The sequence below is a fragment of the Balaenoptera physalus genome, assembly GCF_965194825.1.
Source record: "Balaenoptera physalus genome assembly, chromosome: 5".
NCBI classification, from domain to species: domain Eukaryota; kingdom Metazoa; phylum Chordata; class Mammalia; order Artiodactyla; family Balaenopteridae; genus Balaenoptera; species Balaenoptera physalus.
This window is the reverse complement of record NC_138884.1, coordinates 130,755,115-130,775,930: the sequence shown is the minus strand read 5'-3', so window position 1 is coordinate 130,775,930 and position 20,816 is coordinate 130,755,115. Positions and strand designations below refer to the sequence as shown.

General features: G+C 37.8%; 1 protein-coding gene across 1 annotated transcript in view; it reads left to right on the top strand.

The window, feature by feature from the left end:
* The first annotated feature begins 13,143 nt into the window (after nt 1–13,143).
* QRFPR (pyroglutamylated RFamide peptide receptor) overlaps nt 13,144–20,816 on the top strand; it is a 129,778-nt gene continuing 122,105 nt past the window's right edge. Inside the window, 1 exon segment of the mRNA XM_082461953.1 lies at nt 13,144–14,261. The gene's annotated coding sequence lies outside the window, so the exon portion shown is untranslated.

Sequence of the window (20,816 nt, the reverse complement as noted above, 5' to 3'; positions counted from 1 at the left end):
GAATAACTAGAGAAAACTGCAACGCAGGGGAAAACAACATTTGATGCTAAATATTGGGTTGGCCAAAAACTTCGTTCGGCCTATTGCAGAATTTAACCAAGAGCCTCCGCTGCTGAGATGCTGCCACCATTCCTGAGAAGACCGAGCTATCCTGTTTTATCTGACAACGTTGCTTTTCTTGCTAGTACCCTGGCTTTGAGGCTACAGCTTGGGGAGACAAGACACATCAAACAGTCTCTGTGCTGTCATCATTGAGAGAGGATATACTTTAATTTTACTAGGAGGCTGTATGATAAAAATAGAAGGCTTATTTTCAGAGAGACAAGGATTGAAGCTTCTTCCTATTATTTAATACCTCTGGGACCTTGCACAAGTTATTTATCCTTTCCACTTTCATATACAAAAGGGTGTTAATAATTTTACCTAATCAAGAGGAAAATGTCATCAGAATGGCCAAATAGTATGTCCTTTGCATGTTTCCCTCCCCAACAACAATTTATCATACAACCACAGACAAAAGTGTCTTCCTGGGAGTGTTGGGATCCAGGTAGGAGATAGTGAAACCCAAGTGCAGTCCAAGAACAGAGAGAGCCATTTTGTTACGTAGGCTCATACCAAGGTGGCTGACTCACTGACCATGGTCCCAGCTACAGAAACAGAAACAGCTCTCCACCCATGGGAAACTTGGCTATAGCTCTGTGTGCCTCGGTCCTGTCACCAGCATCATACACCAAGGGACCCAAGAGGAGTCATGCCCACTCTGTATCTGGTAATAGACATACAGTCCTTGGTCCCAGATGTGGAAACTGAAGTGACCTGTGAACCAACTCCAGCCCCTCTTGGCTATAGTCTGGGAGACCCGGAGGTAAGCCCACCAAACTTGGTCAGACTGTAGATACTAAAAGGTCCTTGTAACTGAGTAAAGGCCATTTAGATAAGATAACTAACATCATACTCACTGGTGAAAAGCTGAAAGGTTTTCTTGTAAAATCAGGAACAAGACAGGGATGCCCACTGTCACCACTTGTATTAAACACAGTATCAGAAGTCCTAGCCAGAGCAATTAGGCAAGAAAAGAAATAAAAAGCATCCAAATCAGAAAGAAAGAAGTAAAATTGTATCTGTTTGCAAGGGACATGATCCTATATATAGGAAACTCTAAAGACTCCACCAAAAAACTTTTAGATTAAATGAAGTCAGTAAAGTTGCAGGATACAAAATCAACATACACAAAATCAGTTGCCTTTCTATACATAACAATAAAATAACTGAGTGAAAATAAAGAAAAAATCCCATTTACAATAGAATCATAAACAGCAAAGTAAGTACTCCTACATTCTGGGAAAAAATAGCAATGTAGAAGATCCCAGCTTCCCCATCCTCCCACCATGATCAGTGATTAGACAGCTATCCACAAAGAAAAACAGCTTCCAGAGACCCCTAGATTCCACTTAGGAAGTTTTAGCAATACCATGGAACAAAAAAACAGAGTAACTGCACAAGAAGAAAAGAAAGAAAACTTCATTTTGCCTGCATCATCCTATCTCCCAAGTTGGCATCATGCAGCACCAAGAAGAAACTTCCCAGCTAGAAAGAATTCCTTTCACCAGGAAAGGAAGAGTGGGGTGAGTGACTAGCTTCTGTAGCCTTTCCTAGCACATCATTAATGTCTAGCTTTGGTTTTACCCCACCCAGATAAACAAAGAGAGCTGGCCAGGAACAAGAAAGAAAAGCAGGGCTTCCCTGGTGGCGCAGTGGTTGAGAATCTGCCTGCCAATGCAGGGGACACGGGTTCGAGCCCTGGTCTGGGAAGATCCCACATGCCAAGGAGCGACTAGGCCCGTGAGCCACAATTACTGAGCCTGCGCGTCTGGAGCCTGTGCTCCGCAACAAGAGAGGCCGCGATAGTGAGAGGCCCGCGCACCGCGATGAAGAGTGGCCCCCACTTGCCGCAACTGGAGAAAGCCCTCACACAGAAACGAAGACCCAACACAGCCATAAATAAATAAATAAATAAATAAATAAAATTTAAAAAAAAAAGAAAAGAAAAGCAGAGGCTATCATTAGCAAACACATAGCAAGAGTGATTATGGTTCACAGAGACCTGCTCTGCAGGCAAACTAGCAGCTTCTGCAACTGGCAGTCAAGGGTCAGCTACGTAGATCTTACCAGTTGCCCCATAGGTATTTATGTTTGCTAATGCCAATCTTACCTCAGTGCCTCCCTACCCCCTCCCCACCCCCTACTCTCTCTCTCAGCCTTCACACCACCACTAGAGCCCAGGTTCACAATGACAGCCATCCAAGCCCTCTGTGCCTGTGCAAGTATAAAATATCAGATACCCGGGTCCCTCCCTGTCCCCCACCAGAGCCTAGGAGCTATGCTGGCAGCTAACTCAGCCTCCTACAGCTGCATGAGTGCAAGAAACCAGCATAGTGCTCCCTGTATTCCTTACCCTCATCAGCATGTTCACACTTGGGGCTAGCCCCTTAAGCTGTGCACTGCATGCCACTGGCCTGATGCCCAAAATTAGCCTCCACTGCAGCATGAGTGCACATAGGAGAAAGTATGCAGCCATGAATGAACACATCAACAGCCAGGGCCCCCACAGGAGCTTGTGGAATTGCAGATACACAGGGCCAGCTATAAACTTATATGCAGATTTTTAACTGCACAGTGGGTCAGTACCTCTAACCCCTGCATTGTACAAGGGTCAACCATATAGGTGCAAAAATTCTTAAATGTTAAAATTCTAAAATATTAACAAACCAAATTTAATAGAACATTAAAAGAATCATTCACCATAATCAAGTGGATTTTATTCCTAGGATGCAAGGATGGTGTAACATCCAAAAAATCGATCAGTGTGATAAACCACATTGACAAAATGAAAGATAAAAATTATTTGATCATCTCAATAGATGCAGAAAAAGCATCTGACAAAGTACAAAATCCTTTCATTATAAAAACCCTCAACAAAGTGGGTATAGAAAAAAAATACCTCCACAAAATAAAGGCCATATATGACAAACTCACAGCCTAGATTATATTCAGTGGTAAAATGTTGAAAACTTCTCCTCTTAGATCAGGAACGAGACAAGGGTGCCCAATCTCACCACCCCTATTTAACACAGTACTGGAAACCTTAGCCAGATAAATTGGGAAAGAAAAAGAAATAAAAGGCTTCCAAATAGGAGAGGAAGAAGAAGCAAAATTGTCTTTTTTTGCAGATGATATGATCTTACATATAGAAAATCCCAAAGTCTGCACAAAACACTGCTAGAACTAATCAACAAATTCAGTAGGGTTTCAGGATACAAAATCAACATATAGAAAAACACCTGAATATATATAACAATAGTATATTCAACAATCAATAAAATGTATGAAAAAAGAAAGAAATACTCCCAGCCACAATAGCATCAAAAACAATAAAATACTTAGGAATAAACTAACCAAGGAGGTGAAATTCTTTGAATTGAAAACCACAAGATTTCAATGGAAGAAACTGAGGACACAGACAAGTGGAAAGATATCTTGTGTTCATGGACTGGAGGAATTAATGTTGTTAACATGTCCATACCACCCAAAGCCATCTATAGATTCAATGTACTCCCAGTGGCATTTTTCACAGAAATAGAAAAAAAATCCTAAAATTTGTATAGGGCCACAAAAGACCCCAAATAGCCAAAGCAATCCTAAGAAAGAAAACGAAGTTGGAGGCATCACACTTCCTGATTTCAAGCTATACTACAAAGCTATTATAGTCAAAACAGTACGGTACTGTTTGGAACAGAGCTGAGAGCCCAGAGATGAACCCCCTCATATAGAGTCAACTAATATTTGACAAAGGAGCCAAGGATGTTCAGTGGAGAAATGTCTCTTCAATAAATGGTATTGGGAAAACTGGATAACCACATGCAGAAGAATGATATCAGCCCCCTACCTTTCTCCACTCACACAAATGAACTCAAACTGGAATAAATACTTAAATTTAAGACTTGAAACCATGAAAGTCCTAGAAGAAAATGAGAAAATCTCCTTGGCATTGGTCTCAGCAGTGATTTACTGAATGTGACAACACCATCAACAAAGCAAAAACCAATAAGTGGGACTATGTTAAACTGTAAAGCTTTTACACATAAAACAATCAACAAAATGAAAAGGCAATCTATAGAATGGGAGAACATATTTGTAAATTATATATATGATAAGGTAATATCCAAAATATATAAAGAACTCACACTTGAATAACAAAAAACTAACAATTCAGTTGTTTAAAAAAATGGGCAGAGGAACTGAATAGATAGTTTTCCAAGGAAGAGGTAAAAAATGGCCAACAGGTGCATGTATAGGTGTTCAACATCACTAATCATTAGGTAAATACAACTCAAAACACAATGAGATATCACCTAACACCAGTTAGAATGCCTCTCATTAAAAAGACAAGAGATAGCAAGTATTGGTGAGGGTGTGCAGAAAAGGGAACCCTCTTGCACTGTTGGTGGAAATGTAAATTGGTATAGCCACTATGGAAAAGAATATGGAGGTCCTCAAAAAATTAAAAATAGAACTACAATATGACCCAGCAATCCCACTTCTGCATATATATCCAAAGAAATTGAAATCAAGATCTTGTAGAGATATCTGCACTTCCATGTTCGTTGAAGCATTATTCACAGTAGAAAAGCCATGGAAACATGTCCTTCAACAGATGATTACATAAAGAAGATACACACACACATACACACATACACACACACCTTGAGGGCATTATGTTAAGTGAAATAAGTTAGAGAAAGACAAATACTGTATGATATCATTTATATGTAGACTCTAAAAAAGACAAACTCAGAAACAGAGTAGAGTGGTGGTTACATGAAGTTAGCATGTGGTGGAAATGGGGAGATATTCATCAAAGTGTGCAAACCTCCAGTTATAAGATTAATAAATTTGGGGATCCAAGGTACAGCATGGTGATTATAACTAATAATACTATACCATATACTAGAATGTTGCTAAGAGAGTAAATCTTAAATGTTCTCACAACAGAAAAGAAATGGTAATTATATGATGGGATGGAAGTGGTATCTAATAATATGGTGGTAATCATTTTGCAATCTATAAATGTACCAAGTAAACCTGTAAACTTACACAATGTTATATGTTAGTTATATGTCAATAAAGCTTGAGGAAAAACAATAAAATACTTAGGAATAAATTTAACCAAGGAGTGAAAGATCTCTACACTGAAAACTATTAGACATTGATGAAAAAAATTAAAGACACAAATAAATGAAAAGATAGCTTTTATTCATGGATCAAAAGAATATTGTTAAATGCCCATACCACCCAAAGTCATCTATAGGATGCAATTTCTATCAAAATTCCAATGGCACATTTTGCAGAAATAGAAATAACAATCCTAAAACTCATAAGAAACCATAAAAGACCTTGAATAGCCTAAGTAATCTTGAACAAGAAGAACAAAGCTGGAGGCATCACACTTTCTGACTTCAAACTATACTACAATGATTTAGTAATCAATAAGTATGTTAATGTCATAAAAACAGACACATAGCCCCATGGAATAGAGAGCTCAGAAACAAATCCATGCATATATGGTCAACTAATATTCACAAGGGAGCCAAAAAATACTCAATGGCAAAAGATAAAGTTTTCAATGAATGGTTTTGGGAAAAATGGATATTCACATGCAGACCCCTATCTCACACCACTCACAAAAATAAACTCAAAATGGATTAAAGACTTAAACGTAAGACTTGAAACCATAAAACACCTAGAGAAAACATAGTGTAAAATCTGCTTGACATTGGCTTGGAGCAATGTTTTGAATATGACACCAAAAAACCAAGAAACAAAACAAAAATTAACCGACTACTGCATTAGTTTGATGTTTGTGGAACTACGTCAAATAAAAAGGTTTTCCATAGCAAAAGAAGCAATCAACAAAATGAAAAGGTAACCAACATACTGGGAGAAAGTATTTGTAAACAATATATCAGATAAGGGATTAATAATAAAAAATATAAGGAATTCATACAACTCAATAGGAAAAAAAAATCCAATTAAAAAATATGCAGAGAGAGTCTGGATACAAGATGGCTAAGAAGAAGGACTTGAGCTCACCTCTCTCATGAAAACACCAAAATCACAACTAACTGCTGAACAACCATCAACAAAAAATACCAGAACCTACCAAAAAAGATATTCTACATCCAAAGACAAAGAAGAAGTCATGATACAGTAGGAAGGGACCATTCACAATAAAATCAAATCCCATACCTGACGGGTGGGTGACCCACAAACTGTAAAATAATTATATCCCAGAGTTTCTCCCACAGGAGTGTGAGTTATGAGCCCCACATCAGGCTCACATCAGGTGAAAAGGTGAAAGTATTTCCTCTAACATCAGGAAAAAGACAAGGATGTCCACTCTCAGCACTTTTATTCAACATAGTTTTGGAAGTCCTAGCCACAGCATGCAGAGAAGAAAAAAAAAATAAAAGGAATCCAAACTGGAAAAGCAGAAGTAAAACTGTCACTGTTTACAGATGACATGATACTATACATACAAAATCCTAATGATGCTCCCAGAAAACTACTAGAGCTCACAAATGAATCTGGTAACATTGCAAGATATAAAATTAATACACAGAAATCTCTTGCATTTCTATACACTAAAAACAAAAGATAAGAAAGACAATTTAAAGAAAAAAATCCCATTTACCACTGCATTAAATAGAATAAAATACTTAGGAATAAACCTACCTAAGGAGGAAAAAGAACTGTACTCCAAAAACTGTAACTCGCTGATGAAAGAAATCGAAGACAACATAAACAGATGGAAAGATATACCATGTTCTCAGACTGGAAGAATCAATACTGTTAAAATGCCCACATTCCCCAAGGCAATCTAGAGATTCAAAGCAATCACTATCAAATTATCTATGGCATTTTTCACACAACTAGAACAAAAAATTTTTTTAATTTGTATGGAAACACATAAGACCTCGTATAGCCAAAGCAATCTTGAGAAAGAAAAATGGAGCAGGAGGAATCAGGCTCCCTGACTTCAGACTATACTACAAAGCTACTTTAGTCAAAAGAGTATGGTACTGGCACAAAGACAGTTATAGTCCAATAGAACAGAATAGAGAGCCTAGAAATAAACCCACACACCTATGGTCAATTAATCTACAACAAAGGAGGCAAGAATATACAATGGAGAAAAGACAGTCTATTCAACAAGTGGTGCTGGGAAAAACTGGACAGGTACATGTAAAAGAATGAAATTAGAACATTTCCTAACACCATACACAAAATAAACTCAAAATAGATTAAAGACCTAAATGTAAGACTAGATACTATAAAACTCTTAGAGGAAAACATAGGCAGAACACTCTTTGACATAAATTGCAGTAATATCTTTTGGATCCACCTCCTGGAGTAATAAAAATAAAAACAAAAATAAACAAATGGGACCTAATGAAACTAAAAAGCTTTTGCACAGCAAAGGAAAACATAAACAAAACAAAAAGACAACCCACAGAGTGCGAGAAAATATTTGCAAACAATGCAACGGACAAGGGATTAATCTCCAAAATTTAAAACACCACATGAAGCTCAATATCATAAAAACAAACAACCCAATCGAAAAATGGGCAGAAAACCTAAATAGATATTTCTCCAAAGAAGACATACAGAGGGCCAAAATCACAGGAAAAAATCCTCAACATTACTAATTACTAGAGAAACACAAATCAAAACTACAATGAGATATTACCTCACACCAGTCAGAATGGCCATCATCAAAATGTCTACAAACAATAAATGCTGGAGAGGGTGTGGAGTAAAGGGAACCCTCCTACACGGTTGATAAGAATGTATATTGGTACAGCCACTATAGAGAACAGTATGGAGGCTCCTTTAAAAACTAAAAATAAAGCTACCAAATGATCCTTCAGTCCCACTCCTGGGCATATATCAGGAGAAAACTACAATTCAAAAAGAAACGTGCGGGGGGACCTTCAAGATGGTGGAGGAGTAAGACGTGGAGATCACCATCCTCTCCACAAAGACATCAAAAATACATCTACATGTAGAACAACTCCTACAGAACACCTACTGAATGCTGGAAGAAGACCTCAGACTTCCCAAAAGGAGTGAGCCAGAGCCCCGTAATCAGCTGCTGCTTTAACCCCATCCTGTCTGGGTGGGAACAGAGGCCTGAGGGCGACCTACAAGCAGAGGTGGGGCCAAAACCAAAGTTGAACCCCAGGAGCTGTGTGAACAAAAAAGAGGGAAATTTCTCCATGGAGCTCAGGAGCATAGGATTAAATCCCCACAATCAACGTGAGGTACCCTGCATCTGTGGAATACCTGAATAGACAATGATTTATCCCAAAATTGAGGCAGTGGACTTTGGGAGTAACTGTAGACATGGGGTTTGCTGTCTGCAACTGACTTGTTTCTGATTTTTATGTTTATCTTAGTATAGTTTTTAGCACTTGTTATCATTGGTGGATTTGTTTATTGGTTTGGTTGCTCTCTCTTTTTAAAAACTTATTACTTTTTATTTTTTATTTTAATAATTGTTAAAAAAATTATTTTAATAATTTTTAAAAAATTTTATTTATTTACTATTATATTTTTCTTTCTTTTTTTCCTCGCTTTTCATCTGAGCCATGTGGCTGACAGGATCTTGGTGCTCTGGCCTGGTGTCAGGCCTGAGCCTCTGAGGTGGAAGAGCCAAGTTCAGGACACTGGACCACCAGAGACCTCCCAGCCCCACGTAATATCAGTTGGCAAAGAGCTCTCCCAAAAACCTCCATCTCAATGTTATGCCCAATGCCAAACAACTGGCAAGACAGGAACACAACCCCACCCATTAGCAGAGAGGCTGCCTAAAATCACACTAAGTACACAGACACCCCAAAACACACCACTGGACGTGGCCCTGCCCACCAGAAAGACAAGATCCAGGCCAACCCACCAGAACACAGGCACCAGTCCCCTTCACCAGGAAGCCTACACAACCCACTGAACCAACCTTAGCCACTGGGGGCGGACACCAAAAACAATGGGAACTATGTACCTGCAGCCTGCAAAAAGGAGACCCCAAACACAGTAACTTAAACAAAATGAGAAGACAGAAAATATGCAGCAGATGGAGGATCAAGGTAAAAACCCACCAGACCAAACAAATGATGAGGAAATAGGCAGTCTACCTGAAAAAGAATTCAGAATAATGGTAGTAAAGATATCCAAAATCTTGGAAATAGAATAGAGAAAATACAAGAAACGTTTAAAAAGGACCGAGAAGAACTAAAGAGCAAACAATGATGAACAACACAATAAGTGAAATTTAAAATTCTCTAGAAGGAATCAATAGCAGAATAACTGAGGCAGAAGAACAGATAAGTGACCTGGAAGTTAAAATAGTGGAAATAACTACTGTGGAGCAGAATAAAGAAAAAAGAATGAAAAGAACTGAGGACAGTCTCAGAGACCTCTGGCACAACATTAAACACACCAACATTCAAATTATAGGGGTTCCAGAAGAGAAAAAAAAGGGTCTGAGAAAATATTTGAAGAGATTATAGTTGAAAACATCCCTAACATGGGAAAAGAAATAGTCAATCAAGTCCAGGAGTGCAGAGTCCCATACAGGATAAATCCAAGGAAAAACACAACAAGACACATATTAATCAAACTATCAAAAATTAAATACAAAGAAAAAAATATAAAAGCAGCAAGAGAAAAGCAACAAATAACATACAAGGGAATCGCCATAAGGTTAACAGCTGATCTTTCAGCAGAAACTCTGCAAGGCAGAAGGGAGTGGCAGGACATATTTAAAGTGATGACAGGGAAAAACCTACAACCAAAATTACTCTACCAAGCAAGGATCACATTCAGATTTGACAGAGAAGCAAAAGATACACAGAGGTAAAACTTAAGATAATTCAGCACCACCAAACCAGCTTTACAACAAATGCTAAAGGAGCTTCTCTAGGCAGGAAACACAAGAGAAGGAAAAGACCTACAATAACAAACCCAAAACAATTAAGAAAATGGTAATAGGAACACACATATCGATATTTACCTTAAATGTAAATGGATTATATGCTCCAACCAAAAGACATAGACTGGCTGAATGGATACAAAAAGAAGACCCATATATATGCTGTCTACAAGAGACCCATCTCAGACCTACGGACACATACAGACTGAAAGTGAGGGGATGGAAAAAGATATTCCATGCAAATGGAAATCAAAATAAAGCTGGAGTAGCAATTCTCATATCAGACAAAATAGACTTTAAAATAGAGACTATTATAAGAGACAAAGGAGGACACTACATAATGATCAAGGGATCAATCCAAGAAGAAGATACAACAATTGTAAATATTTATGCACCCAACATAGGAGCACCTCAATACATAAGGCAAATACTAACAACCATAAAAGGGGAAATTGACAGGAACACAATTATAGTAGGGGATTTGAGCACCCCACTTTCACCAATGGACAGATCATCCAAAATGAAAATAAATAAGGAAACACAACCTTTAAATGACACATTAAACAAGATGGACTTAATTGATATTTATAAGACATTCCACCCAAAAACAACAGAATACACGTTCTTCTCAAGTGCACATGGAACATTCTCCAAGCCAGATCATATCTTGGGTCACAAATCAATCCTTGGTAAATTTAGAAAATTGAAATCATATCAAGTATCTTTTCCGACCATAATGCAATGAGACTAGATATCAATTACAGGGAAAAAAACTGTAAAAAATACAAACACATGAGGGCTAAACAATACGCTACTAAATAACCAAGAGATCACTGAAGAAATCAAAGAGGAAATCAAAAAATACCTAGAAACAACTGACAGTGAAAATACGACAACCCACAACGTTTGGGATGCAGCAAAAGCAGTTCTAAGAGGGAAGTTTATAGCAATACAATCCTACTTCAAGAAACAAGAAAAATCTCAAATAAACAACCTAAGCTTACACCTAAAGCAATTAGAGAAAGAAGAACAAAAAAACCCCAACGTTAGCAGAAGGAAAGAAATCATAAAGATCAGATCAGAAATAAATGAAAAAGAAATGAAGGGAACAACAGCAAACATCAATAAAAGTAAAAGCTGGTTCTTTGAGAAGATAAACAAAATTGATAAACCATTAGTCAGACTCATCCAGAAAAAAAAGGAGAACACTCATATCAACTGAATTAGAAATGGAAAAGAAGTAACAACTGACACTGCAGAAATACAAAATACAAAGGATCATGCGTGATTCCTACAAGCCACTATATGCCAATAAAATGGACAACCTGGAAGAAATGGGCAAATTCTTAGAAAAGCACAACGTTCCGAGAATGAACCAGGAAGAAATAGAAAATATAAATAGACCAATCACAATCACTGAAATTGAAACTGTGTTTAAAAATCCTCCAACAAACAAAAGCCCAGGACCAGATGGCTTCAGAGGCGAATTCTATCAAACATTTACAGAAGAGCTAACACCTATCCGTCTCAAACTTTTCCAAAATATAGCAGAGGGAGGAACACTCCCAAACTCATTCTACAAGGCCACCATCACCCTGATACCAAAACCAGACAAAGATGTCACAAAGAAAGAAAACTACAGACCAATATCACTGATGAACATAGATGTAAAAATTCTCAACAAAATACTAGCAAACAGAATCCAACAGCACATTAAAAGGGTTGTACACCATGATCAAGTGGGGTTTATCCCATGAATGCAAGGATTCTTCAATATACACAAATCAATCAATGTGATACACCATATTAACAAACTGAAGGAGAAAAACCATATGATCATCTCAATAGATGCAGAAAAAGCTTTCGACAAAATTCAACACTCACTTATGGTAAAAACTCTCCAGAAAATAGGCATAGAGGGAAGCTACCTCAAACATAATAAAAGCTATATATGACAAACCCAGAGCCAACATTGTTCTCAATGGTGAAAAACTGAAACCATTTCCTCTAAGATCAGGAACAAGACAAGGCTGCCCACTCTCACCACTGTTATTCGACATAGTTTTTGAAGTTTTAGCCACAGCAATCAGAGAAGAAAAAGAGATAAAAGGAATCCAAATCAGAAGAGAAGAAGTAAAACTGTCACTGTTTGCAGATGACATGATACTCTACATAGAGAATCCTAAAGAGGCTACAAGAAGACTACTAGAGCTAATCAATGAATTTGGTAGAGTAGCAGGATGCAAAATTAATACACAGAAATCTCTTGCATTCCTATACACTAATGATGAAAAATCTGAAAGAGAAATTAAGGAAACACTCCCATTTACCATTGCAACAAAAAGAATAAAATACCTAGGGATAAACTTACCTAAGACGACAAAAGACCTATATGCAGAAAACTATAAGACACTGATGAAAGAAATTAAAGATGATATAAACAGATGGTGAGATATACCATGTTCTTGGATTGGAACAATCAACATTGTGAAAATGACTATACTACCCAAAGCAATCTACAGATTCAATGCAATCCATATCAAACTACAAATGACATTTTTCACAGAACTAGACATAAAATTTCACAATTTGTATGGAAACACAAAAGACCCCAAATAGCCAAACAATCTTTTGAAAGAAAAACGGAACTGGAGGAATCAGGCTATACTACAAAGCTACAGTAATCAAGACAGTATGGTACTGGCACCAAAACAGAAATATAGATCAATGGAACAGGATAGAAAGCCCAGAGATAAATCCATGCACATATGGTCACCTTATCTTTGATAAAGGGGGAAAGAATATACAGTGGAGAAAAAACAGCCTCTTCAATAAGTGGTGCTGGGAAAACGGGAAAGCTACATGTAAAAGAATGAAATTAGAATACTCCCTAACATAATACACAAAAACAAACTCAAAATGGATTAAAGACCTAAATGTAAGGCCAGACACTATAATACTCTTAGAGGAAAGCATAGGAACAACACTCTTTGACATAAATCACAGCAAGATCCTTTTTGACCCAGCTCCTAGAGAAATGGAAATAAAAACAAAAATAAACAAATAGGACCTAATGAAACTTAAAAGCGTTTCCACAGCAAAGGAAACCATAAACAAGATGAAAAGACAACCCTCAGAGTGGGAGAAAATATTTGTAAATGAAGCAACTGATAAAGGCTTAATCTCCAAAATATGTAAGCAGCTCATGCAGCTCAACATCAAAAAAACAAACAACCCAATCCAAAAATGGGCAGAAGACCTAAATAGACATTTCTCCAAAGAAGATATACAGATGGCCAACAAACACATGCAAGTATGCTCAACATCACTAATTATTAGAGAAATGCAAATCAAAACTACAATGAGGTATCACCTCACACCAGTCAGAATAGCCATCATCAAAAAATCTACAAACAATAAATGCTGGAGAGGGTGTGCAGAAAAGGGAACCCTCTTGCACTGTTGGTGGGAATGTAAATTGATACAGCCACTATGGAGAACAGTATGGAGGTTCCTAAAAAAACTAAAAATAGAATTACCATATGACCCAGCAATCCCACTACTGGGCATATACCCTGAGAAAACCATAATTCAAAAAGAGTCATGTACCACAATGTTCACTGCAGCACTACTTACAATAGCCAGGACATGGAAACAACCTAAGTGTCCATCGACAGATGAATGGATAAAGAAGATGTGGCACATATATACAATGGAATATTACTCAGCCATAAAAAGAAATGAAACTGAGTTATTTGTAGTGAGGTGGATGCACCTAGAGTCTGTCATACAGAGTGAATTAAGTCAGAAAGAGAAAAGCAAATACCATATGCTAACACATATATATGGAATCTAAAAAAAAAAAAAAACGGTTCTGAAGAACATAGGGGCAGGACAGGAATACAGACTCAGATTTAGAGAATGGACTTGAGGACACGGGGAGGGGGAAGGGTAAGCTCTGATGAAGTGAGAGAGTGGCACGGACATATATACACTACCAAATGTAAAATTGATAGCTAGTGGGAAGTAGCTGCATCGCACAGGGAGATCAGCTCGGTGCTTTGTGACCACTTAGAGGGGTAGGATAAGGAGGGTGGGAGGGAGATGAAACAGGGAGGTGATATGGGGATGTATGTATACATATAGCTGATTCACTTTGTTATACAGCAGAAACTAACACAACATTTTAAAGCAATTATATTCCAATAAAGATGTTAAAAAAAAAAGATACATGCACCCCAATGTTCATTGCAGCACTATTTACAATAGCCAAGACATGGAAGCAACCTAAATGTCCACTGACAGAGGAATGGATATAGAGAAGGTGGTACATGTATACAATGGAATATTACTCAGCCATAAAAAAAGAATGAAATAATGCCATCTGCAGCAACATGGATTGACCTGGAGATTATCATACTAAATGAGATAAGTCAGACAGAGAAGGACAAGTATCATATGGTATCACTTATATGTGGAATCTAAAAAAAATGATACACATGTACTTATTCACAAAAGAGAAACAGACTCACAGACTTTGAAAACAAACTTATGGCTACCAAAGGGGAAAGGTGGGGGGGGGGTATAAATTAGGAGTTTGGGATTAACATATACACATACTGTATATAAAATAGATAACCAACAAGGACCTACTGTATAGCACAGGGAACGCTACCCAATATTCTGTGATAACCTATATGAGAAAAGAATCTAAAATAGAATATATGTATGTGCATATCAAATCATCATGTTATACACCTTAAATTTACACAATGTTTTACATCAATTATATCTCAGTAAAGCTGGAAAAATATAAGTATACCTCTTTAGATCCAAGGACTAAGGGAGATATGTGTATAACTTGCCTGGCGTATAGTTGTCAAACTTAAGTATCAGTGTCCTTCTTTGTCCCTTCTAATTTATGGGATATTTCTAATTTTTTTCTGGGATGTGTACATGGAACTTTTGGCTTGTTTTCTTATAGCAACATCCTGATGTGAAATCAAGTCATGCTAAACAATTTGTTGTAATTATCCTTTTTAATCTTCACAACAGCCTTATGGAATTGATATAATCCCCATTTCCCAGGCAAGGAAACTGAGGCTAAAGTGATGTGCTGCAAGTTATTCAGATACTATGAGATTCTGCACATAGAACCTGGTAAAGGAGAGAGGCACAAGACAAGTAATGGCAAAATGGAAATTTTAAAATTAATGTAGAAGAAATACAATAGCCCTTTTAACTGTGGGCTCCTTAAGACTAGAAGCTATATGATATGGTAAAGTTTCCTTAATTAGACCAAAGCAATATTTGTGTGTGCATCCTTTAAATTTTGACATCTGGGATTCAGTCATGCCCTTGTCTGAGGAAAGAACAGAAAATGTGACCTTGAAGAAAAGTTAGCAGGACATAGTAGAGTTTGTAAGTAATGTATTAAATATGTTGTACAGGTATTTTACTAAACATCCCCTCTTAATAAGCATTTTTAAAAGTTTTCTTTTTTAATATCTGATTTTTACTTCTAAAGAAACAGAATCAAACTCTTATTTTAAATTATCTTCAGAAAGTCTATTTCATGCCAATTACCCGAGACCTGGGTGGGTCTAGCCCAGGCTCTTGGTAGAACGTTTACCTGATAATGGTTTTCACAGGGAGGATTCTAGTCATCTGGTCAAGAATTGTCAGAAAAACTTCCTCAAATCATGTCAGAATGAAGTAATTATTGTAAGTGCTGCTTCTGCTGGGTTATCCAAGACAGGTATTTCAGAGCTGATTCCTCACAAATGCTATTTACAGAACAATAATGTACACTTTCTGAACATTTATCCTTTCTCCACAGCCCTTTTTCTTTGTGTCTACAAGAGAGAAATGTCTGTTTTATAAAAAAGATTTGGCACACAGTTTGTTTTAATAATGGCCCTTGTTTGCTTTCATGGGGCTCCTTTTCTCTCTCTAATGTTAATTTAGAAAGGGATATTTCTTAGCAGAACATCCATTAAAGTACATGATTTATGGTAGGATCATCATTCTTTTATGGAACCATCCAGTACCTCCATGAAGTTGATCTGATCTATGAAGCTTTAATACAAATAGGCTTACTTTCATTTATCCTAAATTGAGCTTTGGGAAAACTCATTAATTAAACTGTATAGAAGAGATATACAAATCACTGATCCTTCAGTTTTCTGTCTGTGAAATGGGCAGAGTCGATGGTATTTGCCTAATTTCTATAGATACTGTTATTGGGGAGTATATAAGTTTCTTTTTGCTGCTCTAACAATTTGTTACAAACTTAGTGGCTCAAATTTGTTAATTTACAACACAGATTTATTAATTTACAGTTCTGGAGGATGGAAGTGATATTGGTCTTAAAGGGCTAAAAGCAAGGTGTAAGCAAAGTTGTGTTCTTTTTGGAGGCTCTAGGGGAGAATCCATTTTCTTAGCTTTCCTGGCTACTGGAGTCCACATTTATGTTGTGACGCCTTCCTCCATCTTCAAGGCCAACAGTGTAGCATCTTCAAATATCTGATTTCTGTCATCCTTTTCCTATTCTGCCTCTGACACCCCAGCTTCCCTCCTGTAAGGACCCTTGTGGTTTCACTGGGCATACTCAAACAATTCAGGATAATCTCCCATCTGAAGGTCCTTAACTTCATGGCATCTACAAAGTCTCTTTTGCCATGTAGAGTAGCATAGTCACAGGTTTCAGGGATTAGGATGTGGACTTCTTTGGAGGGCCATTATTCTGCCTACCACAGGGAGGTACTGATTTAATGTGACATTAACCTTTACTTACACACAACAAAAATATGTATGTTTGCACAAATTAACACATTTAGTGACTGGCTTGTTGTGGAGAGGGAATGCATATAGCACAGCCTTCTTGGAAGCTACATGGTTTCACTAATATAAAGGACAGATGCTAAAGAGAACAGTTTATGGAACAGATTTTCTTAATGGGCCAGCAAAGGCAGCACATGAAAGTTTCCCCTTCCCAGGGCCGAGAAAGTATCACAAGGGATCTGGTGAACCATCACATGTATGCAAAAAGCATACAAAAAGAGACTAAATTTCATGGGGGCATGTGGCTTCATTTTATTACAGTTCAGAAGTCCCTTATGTATATGAAGGGTTTTTTCCCTGCTTTTTGACTTGCCAGCAAAGTTGTCCTGTAGATTACACAACATGTCAACTCACTGAATATTTTCTACTCACTGTAGAGTCTGTGTCTTTAGACTTTAAGAGATAGAGGAATTCTAGACATGTTCTAATCCAATTGTGGATTAGACACACAGAGGCTAATTAACCTGCCCAAAGTCATGCAGGCAGCATCTGAGTTACAACCAGTGCTCTAACTTGACACCCACTCCAGGGCTCTAACTTCTATGCCAGGGTACTTCTGACTTCTGTCTGCAAATAAGATGGCAGGTGGCTAAATCTGGATATAAGAGTTTTACTTTCATAATAAATAGATGGGAATTAGTGCTAGTTTCTGAAATTCAGAGACTCTCTTTTATTTAGGACCGATGATGTTTAAACTAAAAGGAATATAATATTTTCACACTTAAATTTATATTCCACAGGTCTAATAAGAATCAATTATTAGTGCAATTATTATTGCATCTACAATCATTTGGTAAAACGATTATTGTTCTCTATAATGCTTCTTTTACCCAAATAAATTTTTTGGTTTTTTTTGTTTTCCTTTTGGTGGAGTTCTACGTACTTCTGAGTTAAAATAAAATCCAAACTTCTCTTAACTTGTAAGGAAAACTGGGCAGTATTCTATTGCTTACTGAGGGAAATCGTAAATTCTTTAATATTCCCCTCAGGGAGAAATGTCAACTTTCTGGGATCTGAGATTATTTTAAGTACTTTATCTTTATATACCCAGAATGTCCCCAGGCTTCCTAAGACAGAGTTTACAAATGCGGCCCCATTAACTGCACAGGTCCGAATTTCCTTGGTTCATTAGTGCCCATATGCTGCCTAGCCTCCATCCCATGCCTGAGGCCACCCCTACATTCCACCCTGGTCTCTCTCCAGGGTGGGTCTTAGCTGTGTTCCTCCACCGTCATCTCCTCTCAGAGCAGAAGGGAGACAGCTTCCCTCCCACACTCAAGCCTATTACATTTGATTGTTTTAGTCCCCAAAGAAGCACTTGGTTATCCCCAATTTGATAAAGTTCCCTAGAAGTCTGTTAGCTTCTGCTTTCTTTCTACAAGCTCTCTCTTGTCCTGTGGGTTGAAGAATAGAAATGATTAGGTTTCTCCATTTCCCAGTCTCTCCATCCCAGGAAACAGCATGGATCTTGACTGCATGAGTATCATCAACTAATGTGGATAGGTAATGGGGGGATGGGGTGCTGTCAGGCTATCAGGCTCAGCTGGTACCACCTTTCTACACTGAGTTGTTACTGCCTGTTAACTTATGGTCATGCTGAGTGACTTCTAGGTGGCAGGAATGTCTTCCCAACAGGTCCCTGTTTTTAATTTTATTTTAGCTTATTATTTAACTAATCTCACTTTTACCCATGACTGTCAGAATTAAACAAAATCTGTTACGTAGGAAACATTAAAGCTTTTTTTTGTTAAAAATTACTTTATTGAAAATGCTTTCAAAATAAGGGAAATCCAAGACAAAAATGATCAAATATCCCATGCTGAATTAAAAGCAGTGTTTTCATTTGCCCAGGTTACCATCCAGTGCATCTTTTAGTGCGTCTGTAACTTATTTTTAAACATGGAAAGAGGTGTGGAAGGAAAACCCTCTGTCCGATCAAGATATACTTTGAGGGACTTCCCTGGTGGCACAGTGGTTGGGACTCTGTACTCCCAATGCAGGGGGCCCGGGTTCGATCCCTGGTCAGGGAACTAGATCCCACATGCATGCTGCAACTAAAAGTTCACATGTCACAACTAAGGAGCAGGCGATCCGCAACTAAGACCCGGCACAACCAAATAAATAAATAAATAAGATGTACTTTGATTATAATATTAATTTGCAGATTGTTTTCAAATGGGATGAGTAATTTCTTTGAAAACTTTCTTTTTTCTCTCAAATTCCAGCTCCCAAAGACATGAAACATACAGATGCTTTATGACATGTTTCCTCTTTTTTTTAACCACCCAAGTATAAATATTTTTCTTCATCGCTCTTCAGGCAGACTCACGAAGGACCTGCTTGTGGCAGCAAGGCTGTGGCGTTCGTGTTATTTCTTGGCCTCCGAGCACCTTCTTTGAGCCCCTGGCTCCTCTTGTTTGTTCAAAGGTCTTGGTGTAATAAGTGATATTTAAAAAGGGATATTTCCTGCTGTAGCTTCCTTCACTCTGTCTTCCTGTATTACATGCTATTTTGAGATTACAGCATGTTCTCTGCAGCTGCTTCTCTCAGATTTTGTTCTGTTTCTCTCGTGAAAGCTTTTATGTCGGCCTTCATCTATATGCTCGTGGCTCATAGGGAGAAGTGACTTCTTTGGTAACTGATTTGTCTGTCTCATATTTTGTTGTAATGTTCCAATTCTGCTTTTCTTGAGATTTCAAGTCTCTCAGACACATTACTTGTTTCTTTACAGGACAGAGGAGTGTTGAGTTGGGTAGAAAAGAATGAGAAAGGAGAGAGATTCATTTGTCCTTATAACCCATATTCAAATATTTTTAGTACCTTGCAAGCACTGGTCACATAAAGAAGATATGGTCTAATATGTATAAAATAGATAACTAAGGAGAACCTGCTGTAGAGCACAGGGAACTCTACTTCACTTTGCAGTACAGTAGAAACTAACACAACATTGTAAAACAACTATACTGCAATAAAATAAAAAAAAAAAGAAGATATGGTATGTTTTACCATAAGGTACAACCTGAGGTGGGGGTGAGGGCAGGTGCAGATCAATGAACAGAATTTAGTAACTGGGAAGGAAAGAGACACGTACGTTCCTTTAAGAACTCAGACAGGCTCTGGTCCTTGGGAAGCCTGCTCAGTGAGACTGACATCCAAGTGGAGATCTGACAGCTGAGTGGGAGTTAGCTTGGCAAAATCAAAAGGCTTGTTCCACGGGAAAGAAAGATTTGATGTGAGGGAAAGCAGGATCAACTCAAATTTCTAACAGGAGCGCAGTGAGGCTCAAGCGTGTGAGAGTAGAGTGGTAAGCAAAGAGGGGTCTTCTAAACAATGTTCAGAAGAGGGACTTTTTCCTGAGGGAAAGTAGTCTCTAGGAGAGAGATAGGAAGTGTTATAAGTAAGGAAGTGACAGGATCACTGTGTTATTGCCTTGAGAATAAATATTGGGTGTGGGAGGCTAGAGGATAGGAAGCTGTTTTACATAATCTAGGTAGAATATGCTGGTGGTCTGCACTGAAAGGTAGCGGCAGTGTTGGGGAGCAGTGAGTACGTTGGAGAGATATTTTGGCAGTAAGATTGACAGGACTTAAGGAATAATTCTGAACGTAGATGAGGGAGAGGGATTTTCTTGGATGACATATGGGTTTCCAGCTTCAACAAATAGGTAGATGTTGACACCTTTCATTGGGTCAGAGAACACATGAGGAAGAGTGGGTTTGAATTCAGTTTGAAAAACACTGTGGTTTTCTGTGTGTGAAGGTTAGGAGTGGACATAAACATATAAGGATACGGAGTTCAGAACTGGAAGTACAGGTGGGGAATTATCAACAGTAATTGGTACAGATCCACAACTCCAAATCTCAGATGCTCTGAAAACTGAAAATATTTTGTTTAGAAGTTTCTTGCAAATGCCTTTGTAAGCGAA